The sequence below is a fragment of the Stegostoma tigrinum genome, unplaced genomic scaffold, assembly GCF_030684315.1.
Source record: "Stegostoma tigrinum isolate sSteTig4 unplaced genomic scaffold, sSteTig4.hap1 scaffold_88, whole genome shotgun sequence".
In the NCBI taxonomy this organism is placed as follows: domain Eukaryota; kingdom Metazoa; phylum Chordata; class Chondrichthyes; order Orectolobiformes; family Stegostomatidae; genus Stegostoma; species Stegostoma tigrinum.
This window is the reverse complement of record NW_026728813.1, coordinates 1,166,180-1,188,654: the sequence shown is the minus strand read 5'-3', so window position 1 is coordinate 1,188,654 and position 22,475 is coordinate 1,166,180.

Genomic DNA, 22,475 nt, shown 5'->3' with positions numbered 1-22,475 from the left:
TGGGATGCAGTGACCGAGTGAAATGAGATGCAGTGACTGAGCGAAATGGGATGCACTATTTTTGGGAAGTAGGATGCAATCACTGATTGAAATGAGATGCAGAGTCTGAGGGAAGGGAGATGCTGTGTCTATGGGAAATGGGATACAGTGAGTGTCGGAAATTGAATGCAGCGTCTGTGAGATACGGGAACCAGTGACTGATGGAAATGGAATGCAGTGAGTGATGGAAATGGGATGCAGTGACTGAGTGAGATGGGATGCAGTGACTGAGTGAGATGGGATGCAGTGACTGAGGGAAATGGGATGCAGTGACTGAGGGAAATGAGATGGAGTGACTGAGGGAAATGGGATGCAGTGACTGAGTGAAATGTGATGCAGTCACTGAATGAAATGGGATGCACTGATTGTGTGAAATGGGATGCAGTGACTGAGGGAAAATGGGTTGCAATGACTGATGGAAAAGGGATGTAGTGACTGATGGAAATGGGATGCAGTGACTGTGGGAAATGCGATGCAGTGACTGAGTGAATTGGGATGCAGTGACACACGGAAATGGGATGCCTTGACTGACGGAAATGGGATGCAGTGATTGACGGAAATGTGATACAGTGACTGATGGAAATGGCATGCAGTGATTGAGTGAAATGGCATGCAGTGATTGAGTGAAATGGGATGCAGTGACTGATGCAAATGGGATGCAGTGACTGATGCAAATGGGATACATTGACTGAGGGAAATGGGATGCAGTGACTGAGGGAAATGGGATGCAGTGACTGAGTGAGATGGGATGCAGTGACTGAGGGAAATGGGATGCAGTGACTGAGGGAAATGGGATGCAGTGACTGAGGGAAATGGGATGCAGTCACTGAATGAAATGGGATGCACTGATTGTGTGAAATGGGATGCAGTGACTGTGTGAAATGGGATGCAGTGACTGTGTGAAATGGGATGCAGTGACTGAGGGAAAAGGGATGCAGTGACTGAGTGAAATGGGATGCAGTGACTGAGGTACTGGGAAGGAGTGACTGAGTGAAATGCGATGCACTGACTGAGTGAAATGCGATGCACTGACTGAGTGAAATGCCATGCAGTGACTGAGTGAAATGGGATGCAGTCTCTGAGTGAAATGTGTTGCAGTCACTGAGTGAAATGTGACGCAGTGACTGATGGAAAGAAGATGCTGTGACTGTGTGAAATGGGATGCAGTGACTGAGTGAAATGGGATTGCCGTGACTGTGGAAAGTAGATGCAGTGACTGAGGAAATGGGACGCAGTGACTGATGGAAATGGGATGCCCTGACTGTGTGTAAAGTGAAGCATTGAGTGAAATGGGATGCAGTGGCTGTGTGAAATGGGATGCAGTCACTGAGTGAAATGGGATGCAGTGGCTGTGTGAAATGGGATGCATTGGCTGTGTGAACTGGGATGCAGTGACTGTGTGAACAGGGATGCAGTGACTGTGTGAACAGGGATGCAGTGACTGATGGAAATGGGATGCAGTGACTGCCTGAAATGGGATGCAGTGATCGAGTTAAATGAGATGGAGTGACTTATGGAAATTGGATGCAGTGACAGAGTGACATGAGCTGCCGTGTCTGAGTGAAATGAGATGCATTGTTTGATGGAAATATGATGCAGTAACTGACGGAAATGAGATGCAGTGACCGAGTGAAATGAGATGCAGTGACTGAGCGAAATGGGATGCACTATTTTTGGGAAGTAGGATGCAATCACTGATTGAAATGAGATGCAGAGACTGTGGGAAAGGAGATGCTGTGTCTATGGGAAATGGGATACTGTGAGTGTCGGAAATTGAATGCAGCATCTGTGAGATACGGGAACCAGTGACTGATGGAAATGGGATGCTGTGACTCTGGTGAAGGAGATGCAGTGATAGAGTGAAATGTGATGCAGTGACTGAGTGAAATGTGATGCAGTGACTGAGTGAAATGTGATGCAATGACTGCGTGAAATGTGATGCAATGACTGCGTGAAATGCGATGCAGTGACTTTTGGAAATTGGATGCAGTGACAGAGTGACATGAGCTGCAGTGTCTGATGGAAATGTGATGCAGTGTCTGAGGGAAATGGGATGCACTGTCTGATGGAAATGTGATGCAGTGACAGAGTGACATGAGCTGCAGTGACAGAGGTACTGGGAAGGAGTGACTGAGTCATTGGGGAAACAGAGCCCGAGCGGGCTTGGGGTGCAGTGACTGAGGGAAATGGGATACAGTGCCTGAACGAAAAGGGACGCACTGACTGAGGGACATGGGATGCAGTGACTGAGGAACATGGGATGCAGTGACTGAGGGACATGAGATGCAGTGACTGAGGGACATGGGATGCAGTGACACACTGACATGGGATGCAGTGACACACGGACATGGGATGCAGTGACTGAGGGAATTAGGATGCAGTGACTGAGGGAAATGGGATGCACTGACTGAGTGACATGTGACGCACTGACTGAGTGAAATGTGATTCAGTCACTGAGTGAAATGCGATGCAGTGACTGAGTGAAATGCGATGCAGTGACTGAGTGAAATGCGATGCAGTGACTGAGGGCAATGGGTTGCAGTGTTTGTCAGAAGGAAGATGCAATCACTGAGTGAAATGCGATGCAGAGACTGAGGGAAAGGAGATGCTGTGACTATGGGAAATCGGATGCAGTGAGTGTGGGAAATTGAATGCAGCGTCTGTGAGATACGGGAACCAGTGACTGATGGAAATGGGATGCTGTGACTCTGGTGAAGGAGATGCAGTGATAGAGTGAATTGGGATGCAGTGACTGACTGAAATGGGATGCAATGACTGCGTGAAATGCGATGCAGTGACTTACGGAAATGGGATGCAGTGACTGACGGAAATGGGATGAAGTGACTGATGGAAGTGGGATGCAGTGACTGATGGAAATGGGATGCAGTGACTGCCTGAAATGGGATGCAGTGAATGAGTTAAATGAGACGCAGTGACTTATGGAAATTGGATGCAGTGACAGAGTGACATGAGCTGCAGTGTCTGATGGAAATGTGATGCAGTGTCTGAGGGAAATGGGATGCACTGTCTGATGGAAATGTGATGCAGTGACAGAGTGACATGAGCTGCAGTGACAGAGGTACTGGGAAGGAGTGACTGAGTCATTGGGGAAACAGAGCCCGAGCGGGCTTGGGGTGCAGTGACTGAGGGAAATGGGATACAGTGCCTGAACGAAAAGGGACGCACTGACTGAGGGACATGGGACGCACTGACTGAGGGACATGGGATGCAGTGACTGAGTGAAATGTGATGCAGTGACTGAGTGAAATGTGATGCAGTGACTGAGTGAAATGGGATGCAGTGACTGCTTGAAATGGGATGTAGTGACTGAGGGAAATGGGATGCAGTGACTGAGTGAAATGTGATTTAGTCACTGAGTGAAATGGGATGCAGTCGCTGAGTGCAATGGGATGCAGTGACTGGGTAAAATGGGATGCAGTGACTGAGTGAAACCGGATGCAGTGACTGAGGGAAATGGGATGCACTGACCGAGTGAAATGAGATGCAGTGACTGAGGGAAATGGGGTGCAGTATTTGTGGGAAGAAGGATGCAATCACTGAGAGGAATGAGATGATGAGACTGAGGGCAAGGAGATGCTGTGACTATGGGAAATGGGATGCAGTGACTGTGGTGAAGGGGATGCAGCGACTGAGTGAAATGGGATGCAGTGACTGCGTGAAATGTGCTGCCGTGACAGAGTGAACTCTGATGCAGTCACAGAGTGAAAGGGGATGCAGTGACGGATGCAAATGGGATGCAGTGACTGAGGGAAATGGGATGCAGTGACTGAGGGAAATGGGATGCAGTGACTGAGGGAAAAGGGATGCAGTGACTGAGTGAAATGGGATGCAGTGACTGAGGTACTGGGAAGGAGTGACTGAGTGAAATGCGATGCACTGACTGAGTGAAATGCGATGCACTGACTGAGTGAAATGCCATGCACTGAATGATGGAAATTGGATGCAGTGTCAGAGCGACATGAGCTGCAGTGACTGAGTGAAATGAGCTGCATTGTTTGACGGAAATGGGATGCAGTGACTGAGGGAAATGGGATGCAGTGACCAAGTGAAATGAGATGCAGTGACTCAGCGAAATGGGTTGCAGTATTTCTGGGAAGTAGGATGCAATCACTGATTGAAATGAGATGCAGAGTCTGAGGGAAGGGAGATGCTGTGTCTATGGGAAATGGGATACAGTGAGTGTCGGAAATTGAATGCAGCGTCTGTGAGATACGGGAACCAGTGACTGATGGAAATGGGATGCAGTGACTGAGTGAGATGGGATGCAGTGACTGAGTGAGATGGGATGCAGTGACTGAGGGAAATGGGATGCAGTGACTGAGGGAAATGAGATGGAGTGACTGAGGGAAATGGGATGCAGTGACTGAGTGAAATGTGATGCAGTCACTGAATGAAATGGGATGCACTGATTGTGTGAAATGGGATGCAGTGACTGAGGGAAAATGGGTTGCAATGACTGATGGAAAAGGGATGTAGTGACTGATGGAAATGGGATGCAGTGACTGTGGGAAATGCGATGCAGTGACTGAGTGAATTGGGATGCAGTGACACACGGAAATGGGATGCCTTGACTGACGGAAATGGGATGCAGTGATTGACGGAAATGTGATACAGTGACTGATGGAAATGGCATGCAGTGATTGAGTGAAATGGCATGCAGTGATTGAGTGAAATGGGATGCAGTGACTGATGCAAATGGGATGCAGTGACTGATGCAAATGGGATACATTGACTGAGGGAAATGGGATGCAGTGACTGAGGGAAATGGGATGCAGTGACTGAGTGAGATGGGATGCAGTGACTGAGGGAAATGGGATGCAGTGACTGAGGGAAATGGGATGCAGTGACTGAGGGAAATGGGATGCAGTCACTGAATGAAATGGGATGCACTGATTGTGTGAAATGGGATGCAGTGACTGTGTGAAATGGGATGCAGTGACTGTGTGAAATGGGATGCAGTGACTGAGGGAAAAGGGATGCAGTGACTGAGTGAAATGGGATGCAGTGACTGAGGTACTGGGAAGGAGTGACTGAGTGAAATGCGATGCACTGACTGAGTGAAATGCGATGCACTGACTGAGTGAAATGCCATGCAGTGACTGAGTGAAATGGGATGCAGTCTCTGAGTGAAATGTGTTGCAGTCACTGAGTGAAATGTGACGCAGTGACTGATGGAAAGAAGATGCTGTGACTGTGTGAAATGGGATGCAGTGACTGAGTGAAATGGGATTGCCGTGACTGTGGAAAGTAGATGCAGTGACTGAGGAAATGGGACGCAGTGACTGATGGAAATGGGATGCCCTGACTGTGTGTAAAGTGAAGCATTGAGTGAAATGGGATGCAGTGGCTGTGTGAAATGGGATGCAGTCACTGAGTGAAATGGGATGCAGTGGCTGTGTGAAATGGGATGCATTGGCTGTGTGAACTGGGATGCAGTGACTGTGTGAACAGGGATGCAGTGACTGTGTGAACAGGGATGCAGTGACTGCCTGAAATGGGATGCAGTGATCGAGTTAAATGAGATGGAGTGACTTATGGAAATTGGATGCAGTGACAGAGTGACATGAGCTGCCGTGTCTGAGTGAAATGAGATGCATTGTTTGATGGAAATATGATGCAGTAACTGACGGAAATGAGATGCAGTGACTGAGGGAAATGGGATGCAGTGACTGAGGGAAATGGGATGCAGTGACCGAGTGAAATGAGATGCAGTGACTGAGCGAAATGGGATGCACTATTTTTGGGAAGTAGGATGCAATCACTGATTGAAATGAGATGCAGAGTCTGAGGGAAGGGAGATGCTGTGTCTATGGGAAATGGGATACAGTGAGTGTCGGAAATTGAATGCAGCGTCTGTGAGATACGGGAACCAGTGACTGATGGAAATGGAATGCAGTGAGTGATGGAAATGGGATGCAGTGACTGAGTGAGATGGGATGCAGTGACTGAGTGAGATGGGATGCAGTGACTGAGGGAAATGGGATGCAGTGACTGAGGGAAATGAGATGGAGTGACTGAGGGAAATGGGATGCAGTGACTGAGTGAAATGTGATGCAGTCACTGAATGAAATGGGATGCACTGATTGTGTGAAATGGGATGCAGTGACTGAGGGAAAATGGGTTGCAATGACTGATGGAAAAGGGATGTAGTGACTGATGGAAATGGGATGCAGTGACTGTGGGAAATGCGATGCAGTGACTGAGTGAATTGGGATGCAGTGACACACGGAAATGGGATGCCTTGACTGACGGAAATGGGATGCAGTGATTGACGGAAATGTGATACAGTGACTGATGGAAATGGCATGCAGTGATTGAGTGAAATGGCATGCAGTGATTGAGTGAAATGGGATGCAGTGACTGATGCAAATGGGATGCAGTGACTGATGCAAATGGGATACATTGACTGAGGGAAATGGGATGCAGTGACTGAGGGAAATGGGATGCAGTGACTGAGTGAGATGGGATGCAGTGACTGAGGGAAATGGGATGCAGTGACTGAGGGAAATGGGATGCAGTGACTGAGGGAAATGGGATGCAGTCACTGAATGAAATGGGATGCACTGATTGTGTGAAATGGGATGCAGTGACTGTGTGAAATGGGATGCAGTGACTGTGTGAAATGGGATGCAGTGACTGAGGGAAAAGGGATGCAGTGACTGAGTGAAATGGGATGCAGTGACTGAGGTACTGGGAAGGAGTGACTGAGTGAAATGCGATGCACTGACTGAGTGAAATGCGATGCACTGACTGAGTGAAATGCCATGCAGTGACTGAGTGAAATGGGATGCAGTCTCTGAGTGAAATGTGTTGCAGTCACTGAGTGAAATGTGACGCAGTGACTGATGGAAAGAAGATGCTGTGACTGTGTGAAATGGGATGCAGTGACTGAGTGAAATGGGATTGCCGTGACTGTGGAAAGTAGATGCAGTGACTGAGGAAATGGGACGCAGTGACTGATGGAAATGGGATGCCCTGACTGTGTGTAAAGTGAAGCATTGAGTGAAATGGGATGCAGTGGCTGTGTGAAATGGGATGCAGTCACTGAGTGAAATGGGATGCAGTGGCTGTGTGAAATGGGATGCATTGGCTGTGTGAACTGGGATGCAGTGACTGTGTGAACAGGGATGCAGTGACTGTGTGAACAGGGATGCAGTGACTGTGTGAACAGGGATGCAGTGACTGATGGAAATGGGATGCAGTGACTGCCTGAAATGGGATGCAGTGATCGAGTTAAATGAGATGGAGTGACTTATGGAAATTGGATGCAGTGACAGAGTGACATGAGCTGCCGTGTCTGAGTGAAATGAGATGCATTGTTTGATGGAAATATGATGCAGTAACTGACGGAAATGAGATGCAGTGACCGAGTGAAATGAGATGCAGTGACTGAGCGAAATGGGATGCACTATTTTTGGGAAGTAGGATGCAATCACTGATTGAAATGAGATGCAGAGACTGTGGGAAAGGAGATGCTGTGTCTATGGGAAATGGGATACTGTGAGTGTCGGAAATTGAATGCAGCATCTGTGAGATACGGGAACCAGTGACTGATGGAAATGGGATGCTGTGACTCTGGTGAAGGAGATGCAGTGATAGAGTGAAATGTGATGCAGTGACTGAGTGAAATGTGATGCAGTGACTGAGTGAAATGTGATGCAATGACTGCGTGAAATGTGATGCAATGACTGCGTGAAATGCGATGCAGTGACTTTTGGAAATTGGATGCAGTGACAGAGTGACATGAGCTGCAGTGTCTGATGGAAATGTGATGCAGTGTCTGAGGGAAATGGGATGCACTGTCTGATGGAAATGTGATGCAGTGACAGAGTGACATGAGCTGCAGTGACAGAGGTACTGGGAAGGAGTGACTGAGTCATTGGGGAAACAGAGCCCGAGCGGGCTTGGGGTGCAGTGACTGAGGGAAATGGGATACAGTGCCTGAACGAAAAGGGACGCACTGACTGAGGGACATGGGATGCAGTGACTGAGGAACATGGGATGCAGTGACTGAGGGACATGAGATGCAGTGACTGAGGGACATGGGATGCAGTGACACACTGACATGGGATGCAGTGACACACGGACATGGGATGCAGTGACTGAGGGAATTAGGATGCAGTGACTGAGGGAAATGGGATGCACTGACTGAGTGACATGTGACGCACTGACTGAGTGAAATGTGATTCAGTCACTGAGTGAAATGCGATGCAGTGACTGAGTGAAATGCGATGCAGTGACTGAGTGAAATGCGATGCAGTGACTGAGGGCAATGGGTTGCAGTGTTTGTCAGAAGGAAGATGCAATCACTGAGTGAAATGCGATGCAGAGACTGAGGGAAAGGAGATGCTGTGACTATGGGAAATCGGATGCAGTGAGTGTGGGAAATTGAATGCAGCGTCTGTGAGATACGGGAACCAGTGACTGATGGAAATGGGATGCTGTGACTCTGGTGAAGGAGATGCAGTGATAGAGTGAATTGGGATGCAGTGACTGACTGAAATGGGATGCAATGACTGCGTGAAATGCGATGCAGTGACTTACGGAAATGGGATGCAGTGACTGACGGAAATGGGATGAAGTGACTGATGGAAGTGGGATGCAGTGACTGATGGAAATGGGATGCAGTGACTGCCTGAAATGGGATGCAGTGAATGAGTTAAATGAGACGCAGTGACTTATGGAAATTGGATGCAGTGACAGAGTGACATGAGCTGCAGTGTCTGATGGAAATGTGATGCAGTGTCTGAGGGAAATGGGATGCACTGTCTGATGGAAATGTGATGCAGTGACAGAGTGACATGAGCTGCAGTGACAGAGGTACTGGGAAGGAGTGACTGAGTCATTGGGGAAACAGAGCCCGAGCGGGCTTGGGGTGCAGTGACTGAGGGAAATGGGATACAGTGCCTGAACGAAAAGGGACGCACTGACTGAGGGACATGGGACGCACTGACTGAGGGACATGGGATGCAGTGACTGAGTGAAATGTGATGCAGTGACTGAGTGAAATGTGATGCAGTGACTGAGTGAAATGGGATGCAGTGACTGCTTGAAATGGGATGTAGTGACTGAGGGAAATGGGATGCAGTGACTGAGTGAAATGTGATTTAGTCACTGAGTGAAATGGGATGCAGTCGCTGAGTGCAATGGGATGCAGTGACTGGGTAAAATGGGATGCAGTGACTGAGTGAAACCGGATGCAGTGACTGAGGGAAATGGGATGCACTGACCGAGTGAAATGAGATGCAGTGACTGAGGGAAATGGGGTGCAGTATTTGTGGGAAGAAGGATGCAATCACTGAGAGAAATGAGATGATGAGACTGAGGGCAAGGAGATGCTGTGACTATGGGAAATGGGATGCAGTGACTGTGGTGAAGGGGATGCAGCGACTGAGTGAAATGGGATGCAGTGACTGCGTGAAATGTGCTGCCGTGACAGAGTGAACTCTGATGCAGTCACAGAGTGAAAGGGGATGCAGTGACGGATGCAAATGGGATGCAGTGACTGAGGGAAATGGGATGCAGTGACTGAGGGAAATGGGATGCAGTGACTGAGGGAAATGAGATGGAGTGACTGAGGGAAATGGGATGCAGTGACTGAGTGAAATGTGATGCAGTGACTGAGGGAAAATGGGTTGCAATGACTGATGGAAAAGGGATGTAGTGACTGATGCAAATGGGATGCAGTGACTGATGCAAATGGGATACATTGACTGAGGGAAATGGGATGCAGTGACTGAGGGAAATGGGATGCAGTGACTGAGGGAAATGGGATGCAGTGACTGAGTGAAATGGGATGCAGTCACTGAATGAAATGGGATGCACTGATTGTGTGAAATGGGATGCAGTGACTGTGTGAAATGGGATGCAGTGACTGAGGGAAAAGGGATGCAGTGACTGAGTGAAATGGGATGCAGTGACTGAGGTACTGGGAAGGAGTGACTGAGTGAAATGCGATGCACTGACTGAGTGAAATGCGATGCACTGACTGAGTGAAATGCCATGCAGTGACTGAGTGAAATGAGATGCACTGACTGAGTGAAATGAGATGCACTGACTGAGTGAAATGAGATGCACTGAATGATGGAAATTGGATGCAGTGTCAGAGCGACATGAGCTGCAGTGACTGAGTGAAATGAGCTGCATTGTTTGACGGAAATGGGATGCAGTGACTGAGGGAAATGGGATGCAGTGACCAAGTGAAATGAGATGCAGTGACTCAGCGAAATGGGTTGCAGTATTTCTGGGAAGTAGGATGCAATCACTGATTGAAATGAGATGCAGAGTCTGAGGGAAGGGAGATGCTGTGTCTATGGGAAATGGGATACAGTGAGTGTCGGAAATTGAATGCAGCGTCTGTGAGTTACGGGAACCAGTGACTGATGGAAATGGGATGCAGTGACTGAGTGAGATGGGATGCAGTGACTGAGGTAAATGGGATGCCGTGACTGAGGGAAATGAGATGGAGTGACTGAGGGAAATGGGATGCAGTGACTGAGTGAAATGAGATGCACTGACTGATGGAAATTGGATGCAGTGACAGAGTGACATGAGCTGCAGTGACTGAGGCAAATGGGATGCAGTGACTGAGGGAAATAGGATGCAGTGACTGAGGGAAATGGGATGCAGTGACTGAGTGAAATGCGATGCAGTGAGTGTGGGAAATTGAATGCATCGTCTGGGAGATATGGGAAACAGTGACTGATGGAAATGTGATGCAGTGACTGCGTGAAATGGGATGCAGTCTCTGAGTGCAATGGGATGCAGTGACAGAGTGACATGAGCTGCAGTGTCTGATGGAAATGTGATGCAGTGACTGTGGGAAATGTGATGCAGTGACTGAGGGAAATGGGATGCAGTGACTGAGTGAAATGGGATGCAGTCTCTGAGTGAAATGTGTTGCAGTCACTGAGTGAAATGTGATGCAGTGACTGAGGGAAAGGAGATGCAGTGACTCTGTGAAATGGGATGCAGTGACTGAGTGAAATGGGATTGCCATGACTGTGGAAAGGAGATGCAGTGACTGAGGAAATGGGACGCAGTGACTGATGGAAATGGGATGCCCTGACTGTGTGTAAAGTGAAGCATTGAGTGAAATGGGATGCAGTGGCTGTGTGAAATGGGATGCAGTCACTGAGTGAAATGGGATGCAGTGGCTGTGTGAAATGGGATGCATTGGCTGTGTGAAATGGGATGCATTGGCTGTGTGAACTGGGATGCAGTGACTGTGTGAACAGGGATGCAGTGACTGATGGAAATGGGATGCAGTGACTGCCTGAAATGGGATGCAGTGATCGAGTTAAATGAGATGGAGTGACTTATGGAAATTGGATGCAGTGACAGAGTGACATGAGCTGCCGTGTCTGAGTGAAATGAGATGCATTGTTTGATGGAAATATGATGCAGTAACTGACGGAAATGAGATGCAGTGACTGAGGGAAATGGGATGCAGTGACTGAGGGAAATGGGATGCAGTGACCGAGTGAAATGAGATGCAGTGACTGAGCGAAATGGGATGCACTATTTTTGGGAAGTCGGATGCAATCACTGATTGAAATGAGATGCAGAGACTGTGGGAAAGGAGATGCTGTGTCTATGGGAAATGGGATACTATGAGTGTCGGAAATTGAATGCAGCGTCTGTGAGATACGGGAACCAGTGACTGATGGAAATGGGATGCTGTGACTCTGGTGAAGGTGATGCAGTGATAGAGTGAATTGGGAGGCAGTGACTGAGTGAAATGTGATGCAGTGACTGAGTGAAATGTGATGCAGTGACTGAGTGAAATGTGATGCAGTGACTGAGTGAAATGGGATGCAATGACTGCGTGAAATGCGATGCAGTGGCTGTGTGAACTGGGATGCTGTGGCTGTGTGAACTGGGATGCAGTGACTGATGGAAATGGGATGCAGTGACTGCCTGAAATGGGATGCAGTGAATGAGTTAAATGAGAGGCAGTGACTTTTGGAAATTGGATGCAGTGACAGAGTGACATGAGCTGCAGTGTCTGATGGAAATGTGATGCAGTGTCTGAGGGAAATGGGATGCACTGTCTGATGGAAATGTGATGCAGTGACAGAGTGACATGAGCTGCAGTGACAGAGGTACTGGGAAGGAGTGACTGAGTCATTGGGGAAACAGAGCCCGAGCGGGCTTGGGGTGCAGTGACTGAGGGAAATGGGATACAGTGCCTGAACGAAAAGGGACGCACTGACTGAGGGACACGGATGCAGTGACTGAGGAACATGGGATGCAGTGACTGAGGGAAATGGGATGCAGTGACTGAGGGAAATGAGACGGAGTGACTGAGGGAAATGGGATGCAGTGACTGAGTGAAATGTGATGCAGTCACTGAATGAAATGGGATGCACTGATTGTGTGAAATGGGATGCAGTGACTGAGGGAAAATGGGTTGCAATGACTGATGGAAAAGGGATGTAGTGAGTGATGGAAATGGGATGCAGTGACTGTGGGAAATGCGATGCAGTGACTGAGTGAATTGGGATGCAGTGACACACGGAAATGGGATGCCTTGACTGACGGAAATGGGATGCAGTGATTGACGGAAATGTGATACAGTGACTGATGGAAATGGCATGCAGTGATTGAGTGAAATGGCATGCAGTGATTGAGTGAAATGGGATGCAGTGACTGATGCAAATGGGATGCAGTGACTGATGCAAATGGGATACATTGACTGAGGGAAATGGGTTGCAGTGACTGAGGGAAATGGGATGCAGTGACTGAGGGAAATGGGATGCAGTGACTGAGTGAAATGGGATGCAGTCACTGAATGAAATGGGATGCACTGATTGTGTGAAATGGGATGCAGTGACTGTGTGAAATGGGATGCAGTGACTGTGTGAAATGGGATGCAGTGACTGTGTGAAATGGGATGCAGTGACTGAGGGAAATGGGATGCAGTGACTGAGTAAAATGAGATGCAGTGACTGTTGGAGATGGGTTGCAGTGACCGATTGAAATGAGATGCAGTGACTGAGGGAAATGGGATGCAGTATTTGTGGGAAGTAGGATGCACTCACTGATTGAAATGAGATGCAGAGACTGAGGGAAAGGAGATGCTGTGTCTATGGGAAATGGGATGCAGTGAGTGTGGGAAATTGAATGCAGTGTCTGTGAGATACGGGAACCAGTGACTGATGGAAATGGGATGCAGTGACTGTGGTGAAGGAGATGCAGTGATTGAGTGAAATGGGATGCAGTGACTGCGTGAAATGCGATGCAGTGACTGCGTGAAATGCGATGCAGTGACTGCGTGAAATGCGATGCAGTGACTGCGTGAAATGCGATGCAGTGACTGCGGGAAATGGGATGCAGTGACTGCGTGAAATGGGACGCAGTGACTGAGTGAAATGTGATTCAGTCACTGAGTGAAACGTGATTCCATCACTGAGTGAAATGTGATGCACTCACTGAGTGAACTGTGATTCAGACAGTGAGTAAACTGTGATGCAGTGACTGAGTGAACTGTGATGCAGCGACTGAGTGAAATGGGATGCAGTGACTGAGGGACATGAGATGCAGTGACTGAGGGACATGAGATGCAGTGACTGAGGGACATGGGACGCAGTGACTGAGGGAAATGGGACGCTTTGACTGAGGGAAATGGGACGCTTTGACTGAGGGAAATGGGACGCTTTGACTGAGGGAAATGGGATGCAATGACTGATGGACATGGGATGCAGTGCCTGAGTGAAATGGGATGCAGTGCCTGAGTGAAATGGGATGCAGTGCCTGAGTGAAATGGGATGCAGTGCCTGAGTGAAATGGGATGAAGTGACTGAGTGAAGTGAGATGCACTGACTGATGGAAATTGGATGCAGTGACAGAGTGACATGAGCTGCAGTGACTGAGGCAAATGGGATGCAGTGACTGAGGGAAATGGGATGCAGTGACTGAGCGAAATGGGATGCAGCATTTTTGGGAAGTAGGATGCAATCACTGATTGAAATGAGATGCAGGGACTGTGGGAAAGGAGACGCTGTGTCTATGGGAAATGGGATACAGTGAGTGTCGGAAATTGAATACAGCGCCTGTGAGATACGGGACCAGTGACTTAGGGAAATGGGATGCTGTGACTGTGGTGAAGGAGATGCAGTGATTGAGTGAAATGGGATGCAGTGACTGCGTGAAATGTGATGCAGTGACTGCGTGAAATGGGATGCAGTGACTGCGTGAAATGCGATGCAGTGACTGCGTGAAATGGGACGCAGTGAATCATTGAAATGTGATTCAGTCACCGAGTGAAATGTGATGCACTCACTGAGTGTACTGTGATTCAGTCGCTGAGTGAACTGTGATGCAATCGCTGAGTGAACTGTGATGCAGTCGCTGAGTGAACTGTGATGCAGTCGCTGAGTGAACTGTGATGCAGTCGCTGAGTGAAATGGGATGCAGTGGCTGAGTGAAATGGGATGCAGTGGCTGATTGAAATGGGATGCAGTGACTGAGTGAAATGAGATGCAGTGACTGAGGGACATAGGATGCAGTGACTGAGGGAAATGGGATGCAGTGACAGAGTGACATTAGCTGCAGTGAAGGAGGTACTGGGAAGGAGTTTCTGAGTCAATAGGAAATCAGTGCCTGAGCGGGCTTGGGGTGCAGTGACTGAGGGAAATGGGTTGCAGTGCCTGACTGAAAAGGGACGCACTGACTGAGTGAAATGGGATGCACTGACTGAGGGACATGGGATGCAGTGACTTAGGGACATGGGATGCAGTGACTGAGGGACATGGGATGCAGTGACACACGGACATGGGATGCAGTGACCTGAGGGAATTGGGATGCAGTGACTGAGGGAAATGGGATGCAGTGATTGCGTGAAATGGGATGCAGTCACTGAGTGCAATGGGATGCATCACTGAGTGCAATGGGATGCAGGGACTAGGTGAAATGGGATGCAGTGACTGATGGAAATTGGATGCAGTGACTGAGGGAAATGGGATGCGGTGACTGAGGGAAATGGGATGCAGTGAGTGTTGGAAATTGAATGCATCGTCTGTGAGATACGGGAAACAGTGACTGATGGAAATGTGATACAGTGACTGTCGTGAAGGTGATGCAGTGATTGAGTGAAATGTGATGCAGTGACTGAGTGAAATGTGATGCAGTGACTGAGTGAAATGTGATGCAGTGGCTGCGTGAAATGGGATGCAGTGACTGAGTGAAATGTGATGCAGTGACTGAGTGAAATGTGATGCAGTGACTGAGTGAAATGTGATGCAGTGACTGCTTGAAATGGGATGAATCACTGAGTGCAATGGGATGCAGGGACTGGGTGAAATGGGATGCAGTGACCGATGGAAATTGGATGCAGTGACAGAGTGACATGAGCTGCAGTGTCTGATGGAAATGGGATACAGTGACTGAGGGAAATGGGATGCAGTGACTGAGTGAAATGGGATGCAGTATTTGTGGGAAGAAGGATGCAATCACTGAGTGAAATGAGATGCTGAGACTGAGGGCAAGGAGATGCTGTGACTATCGGCAATGGGATGCAGTGAGTGTGGGAAATTGAATGCAGCGTCTGTGAGTTAAGGGAAACAGTGACTGATGGAAATGGGATGCACTGACTGTGTTGAAGGAGATGCAGTGACTGAGTGAAATGGGATGCAGTGACTGAGGGAAATGGGACGCAGTGACTTAGGGAAATGGGACGCAGTGACTGAATGAAATGTGATTCCGTCACTGAGTGAAATGTGATTCCGTCACTGAGTGAAATGTGATTCCGTCACTGAGTGAAATGTGATGCACTCACTGAGTGAAATGTGATTCCGTCACTGAGTGAAATGTGATTCCGTCACTGAGTGAAATGTGATTCCGTCACTGAGTGAAATGTGATGCACTCACTGAGTGAAATGGGATGCACTCACTGAGTGAACTTTGATTCAGTCACTGAGTGAAATGAGATGCACTCACTGAGTGAACTGTGATTCAGTCAGTGGGTGAACTGTGATGCTGTCACTGAGTGAAATGAGATGCACTGACTCATGGAAATTGGATGCAGTGACAGAGTGACATGAGCTGCAGTGACTGAGTGACATGAGCTGCAGTGACTGAGTGACATGAGCTGCAGTGACTGAGTCAAATGTGATGCAGTGAATGAGTCAAATGTGATGCAGTGAATGAGTCAAATAAGATGCAGTGAATGAGTCAAATGAGATGCACTGACTGATGGAAATTGGATGCAGTGACAGAGTGACATGAGCTGCAGTGACTGAGTGAAATGAGATGCATTGTTTGATGGAAATATGATGCAGTAACTGACGGAAATGGGATGCAGTGACTGAGGGAAATGGGATGCAGTGACTGAGGGAAATGGGATGCAGTGACCGAGTGAAATGAGATGCAGTGACTGAGCGAAATGGGATGCACTATTTTTGGGAAGTAGGATGCAATCACTGATTGAAATGAGATGTAGAGACTGTGGGAAAGGAGTTGCTGTGTCTATGGGAAATGGGATACAGTGAGTGTCGGAAATTGAATGCAGCGTCTGTGAGATACGGGAACCAGTGACTGATGGAAATGGGATGCTGTGACTGTGGTGAAGGTGATGCAGTGAAGGAGTGAATTGGGATGCAGTGACTGAGTGAAATGGGATGCAGTGACTGCGTGAAATGGGATGCAGTGACTGCGTGAAATGGGATGCAGTGACTGAGTGAAATGATATGCAGTGCCCGAGCGGGCTTGGGGTGCAGTGACTGAGGGAAATGGGGTACAGTGCCGGACCGAAAAGGGACGCACTGACTGAATGAAATGGGATGCAGTGACTGAGGGACATGGGATGCAGTGACTGAGGGACATGGGATGCAGTGACACACGGTCATGGGATGCAGTGACTGAGGGAAATGGGATGCAGTGACTGTGGTGAAGGAGATGCAGTGATTGAGTAAATGGGATGCAGTGACTGAGTGAAATGTGATGCAGTGACTGAGTGAAATGTGATGCAGTGACTGCTTGAAATGGGATGCATCACTGAGTGCAATGGGATGCAGGGACTGGGTGAAATGGGATGCAGTGACTGAGGGAAATGGGATGCAGTGACTGAGGGAAATGGGATGCAGTGACTGAGGGAAATGGGATGCAGTGACTGAGTGAAATGCGATGCAGTGAGTGTGGGAAATTGAATGCATCGTCTGGGAGATATGGGAAACAGTGACTGATGGAAATGTGATGCAGTGACTGCGTGAAATGGGATGCAGTCTCTGAGTGCAATGGGATGCAGTGACAGAGTGACATGAGCTGCAGTGTCTGATGGAAATGTGATGCAGTGACTGTGGGAAATGTGATGCAGTGACTGAGGGAAATGGGATGCAGTGACTGAGTGAAATGGGATGCAGTGACTGAGGTACTGGGAAGGAGTGACTGAGTGAAATGCGATGCACTGACTGAGTGAAATGCGATGCACTGACTGAGTGAAATGAGATGCACTGACTGAGTGAAATGAGATGCACTGAATGATGGAAATTGGATGCAGTGTCAGAGCGACATGAGCTGCAGTGACTGAGTGAAATGAGCTGCATTGTTTGACGGAAATGGGATGCAGTGACTGAGGGAAATGGGATGCAGTGACCAAGTGAAATGAGATGCAGTGACTCAGCGAAATGGGTTGCAGTATTTCTGGGAAGTAGGATGCAATCACTGATTGAAATGAGATGCAGAGTCTGAGGGAAGGGAGATGCTGTGTCTATGGGAAATGGGATACAGTGAGTGTCGGAAATTGAATGCAGCGTCTGTGAGATACGGGAACCAGTGACTGTTGGAAATGGAATGCAGTGAGTGATGGAAATGGGATGCAGTGACTGAGTGAGATGGGATGCAGTGACTGAGTGAGATGGGATGCAGTGACTGAGGGAAATGGGATGCAGTGACTGAGGGAAATGAGATGGAGTGACTGAGGGAAATGGGATGCAGTGACTGAGTGAAATGTGATGCAGTCACTGAATGAAATGGGATGCACTGATTGTGTGAAATGGGATGCAGTGACTGAGGGAAAATGGGTTGCAATGACTGATGGAAAAGGGATGTAGTGACTGATGGAAATGGGATGCAGTGACTGTGGGAAATGCGATGCAGTGACTGAGTGAATTGGGATGCAGTGACACACGGAAATGGGATGCCTTGACTGACGGAAATGGGATGCAGTGATTGACGGAAATGTGATACAGTGACTGATGGAAATGGCATGCAGTGATTGAGTGAAATGGCATGCAGTGATTGAGTGAAATGGGATGCAGTGACTGATGCAAATGGGATGCAGTGACTGATGCAAATGGGATACATTGACTGAGGGAAATGGGATGCAGTGACTGAGGGAAATGGGATGCAGTGACTGAGTGAGATGGGATGCAGTGACTGAGGGAAATGGGATGCAGTGACTGAGGGAAATGGGATGCAGTGACTGAGGGAAATGGGATGCAGTCACTGAATGAAATGGGATGCACTGATTGTGTGAAATGGGATGCAGTGACTGTGTGAAATGGGATGCAGTGACTGTGTGAAATGGGATGCAGTGACTGAGGGAAAAGGGATGCAGTGACTGAGTGAAATGGGATGCAGTGACTGAGGTACTGGGAAGGAGTGACTGAGTGAAATGCGATGCACTGACTGAGTGAAATGCGATGCACTGACTGAGTGAAATGCCATGCAGTGACTGAGTGAAATGGGATGCAGTCTCTGAGTGAAATGTGTTGCAGTCACTGAGTGAAATGTGACGCAGTGACTGATGGAAAGAAGATGCTGTGACTGTGTGAAATGGGATGCAGTGACTGAGTGAAATGGGATTGCCGTGACTGTGGAAAGTAGATGCAGTGACTGAGGAAATGGGACGCAGTGACTGATGGAAATGGGATGCCCTGACTGTGTGTAAAGTGAAGCATTGAGTGAAATGGGATGCACTGGCTGTGTGAAATGGGATGCAGTCACTGAGTGAAATGGGATGCAGTGGCTGTGTGAAATGGGATGCATTGGCTGTGTGAACTGGGATGCAGTGACTGTGTGAACAGGGATGCAGTGACTGTGTGAACAGGGATGCAGTGACTGATGGAAATGGGATGCAGTGACTGCCTGAAATGGGATGCAGTGATCGAGTTAAATGAGATGGAGTGACTTATGGAAATTGGATGCAGTGACAGAGTGACATGAGCTGCCGTGTCTGAGTGAAATGAGATGCATTGTTTGATGGAAATATGATGCAGTAACTGACGGAAATGAGATGCAGTGACTGAGGGAAATGGGATGCAGTGACTGAGGGAAATGGGATGCAGTGACCGAGTGAAATGAGATGCAGTGACTGAGCGAAATGGGATGCACTATTTTTGGGAAGTAGGATGCAATCACTGATTGAAATGAGATGCAGAGACTGTGGGAAAGGAGATGCTGTGTCTATGGGAAATGGGATACTGTGAGTGTCGGAAATTGAATGCAGCGTCTGTGAGATACGGGAACCAGTGACTGATGGAAATGGGATGCTGTGACTCTGGTGAAGGAGATGCAGTGACTGAGTGAAATGTGATGCAATGACTGCGTGAAATGCGATGCAGTGGCTGTGTGAACTGGGATGCTGTGGCTGTGTGAACTGGGATGCAGTGACTGATGGAAATGGCATGCAGTGACTGCCTGAAATGGGATGCAGTGAATGAGTTAAATGAGATGCAGTGACTTTTGGAAATTGGATGCAGTGACAGAGTGACATGAGCTGCAGTGTCTGATGGAAATGTGATGCAGTGTCTGAGGGAAATGGGATGCACTGTCTGATGGAAATGTGATGCAGTGACAGAGTGACATGAGCTGCAGTGACAGAGGTACTGGGAAGGAGTGACTGAGTCATTGGGGAAACAGAGCCCGAGCGGGCTTGGGGTGCAGTGACTGAGGGAAATGGGATACAGTGCCTGAACGAAAAGGGACGCACTGACTGAGGGACATGGGATGCAGTGACTGAGGAACATGGGATGCAGTGACTGAGGGACATGAGATGCAGTGACTGAGGGACATGGGATGCAGTGACACACTGACATGGGATGCAGTGACACACGGACATGGGATGCAGTGACTGAGGGAATTAGGATGCAGTGACTGAGGGAAATGGGATGCACTGACTGAGTGACATGTGACGCACTGACTGAGTGAAATGTGATTCAGTCACTGAGTGAAATGCGATGCAGTGACTGAGTGAAATGCGATGCAGTGACTGAGGGCAATGGGTTGCAGTGTTTGTCAGAAGGAAGATGCAATCACTGAGTGAAATGCGATGCAGAGACTGAGGGAAAGGAGATGCTGTGACTATGGGAAATCGGATGCAGTGAGTGTGGGAAATTGAATGCAGCGTCTGTGAGATACGGGAACCAGTGACTGATGGAAATGGGATGCTGTGACTCTGGTGAAGGAGATGCAGTGATAGAGTGAATTGGGATGCAGTGACTGACTGAAATGGGATGCAATGACTGCGTGAAATGCGATGCAGTGACTTACGGAAATGGGATGCAGTGACTGACGGAAATGGGATGAAGTGACTGATGGAAGTGGGATGCAGTGACTGATGGAAATGGGATGCAGTGACTGCCTGAAATGGGATGCAGTGAATGAGTTAAATGAGACGCAGTGACTTATGGAAATTGGATGCAGTGACAGAGTGACATGAGCTGCAGTGTCTGATGGAAATGTGATGCAGTGTCTGAGGGAAATGGGATGCACTGTCTGATGGAAATGTGATGCAGTGACAGAGTGACATGAGCTGCAGTGACAGAGGTACTGGGAAGGAGTGACTGAGTCATTGGGGAAACAGAGCCCGAGCGGGCTTGGGGTGCAGTGACTGAGGGAAATGGGATACAGTGCCTGAACGAAAAGGGACGCACTGACTGAGGGACATGGGACGCACTGACTGAGGGACATGGGATGCAGTGACTGAGTGAAATGTGATGCAGTGACTGAGTGAAATGTGATGCAGTGACTGAGTGAAATGGGATGCAGTGACTGCTTGAAATGGGATGTAGTGACTGAGGGAAATGGGATGCAGTGACTGAGTGAAATGTGATTTAGTCACTGAGTGAAATGGGATGCAGTCGCTGAGTGCAATGGGATGCAGTGACTGGGTAAAATGGGATGCAGTGACTGAGTGAAACCGGATGCAGTGACTGAGGGAAATGGGATGCACTGACCGAGTGAAATGAGATGCAGTGACTGAGGGAAATGGGGTGCAGTATTTGTGGGAAGAAGGATGCAATCACTGAGTGAAATGAGATGATGAGACTGAGGGCAAGGAGATGCTGTGACTATGGGAAATGGGATGCAGTGACTGTGGTGAAGGGGATGCAGCGACTGAGTGAAATGGGATGCAGTGACTGCTTGAAATGTGCTGCCGTGACAGAGTGAACTCTGATGCAGTCACAGAGTGAAAGGGGATGCAGTGACGGATGCAAATGGGATGCAGTGACTGAGGGAAATGGGATGCAGTGACTGAGGGAAATGAGATGGAGTGACTGAGGGAAATGGGATGCAGTGACTGAGTGAAATGTGATGCAGTGACTGAGGGAAAATGGGTTGCAATGACTGATGGAAAAGGGATGTAGTGACTGATGCAAATGGGATGCAGTGACTGATGCAAATGGGATACATTGACTGAGGGAAATGGGTTGCAGTGACTGAGGGAAATGGGATGCAGTGACTGAGGGAAATGGGATGCAGTGACTGAGGGAAATGGGATGCAGTGACTGAGTGAAATGGGATGCAGTCACTGAATGAAATGGGATGCACTGATTGTGTGAAATGGGATGCAGTGACTGTGTGAAATGGGATGCAGTGACTGAGGGAAAAGGGATGCAGTGACTGAGTGAAATGGGATGCAGTGACTGAGGTACTGGGAAGGAGTGACTGAGTGAAATGCGATGCACTGACTGAGTGAAATGCGATGCACTGACTGAGTGAAATGCCATGCAGTGACTGAGTGAAATGAGATGCACTGACTGAGTGAAATGAGATGCACTGACTGAGTGAAATGAGATGCACTGAATGATGGAAATTGGATGCAGTGTCAGAGCGACATGAGCTGCAGTGACTGAGTGAAATGAGCTGCATTGTTTGACGGAAATGGGATGCAGTGACTGAGGGAAATGGGATGCAGTGACCAAGTGAAATGAGATGCAGTGACTCAGCGAAATGGGTTGCAGTATTTCTGGGAAGTAGGATGCAATCACTGATTGAAATGAGATGCAGAGTCTGAGGGAAGGGAGATGCTGTGTCTATGGGAAATGGGATACAGTGAGTGTCGGAAATTGAATGCAGCGTCTGTGAGTTACGGGAACCAGTGACTGATGGAAATGGGATGCAGTGACTGAGTGAGATGGGATGCAGTGACTGAGGTAAATGGGATGCCGTGACTGAGGGAAATGAGATGGAGT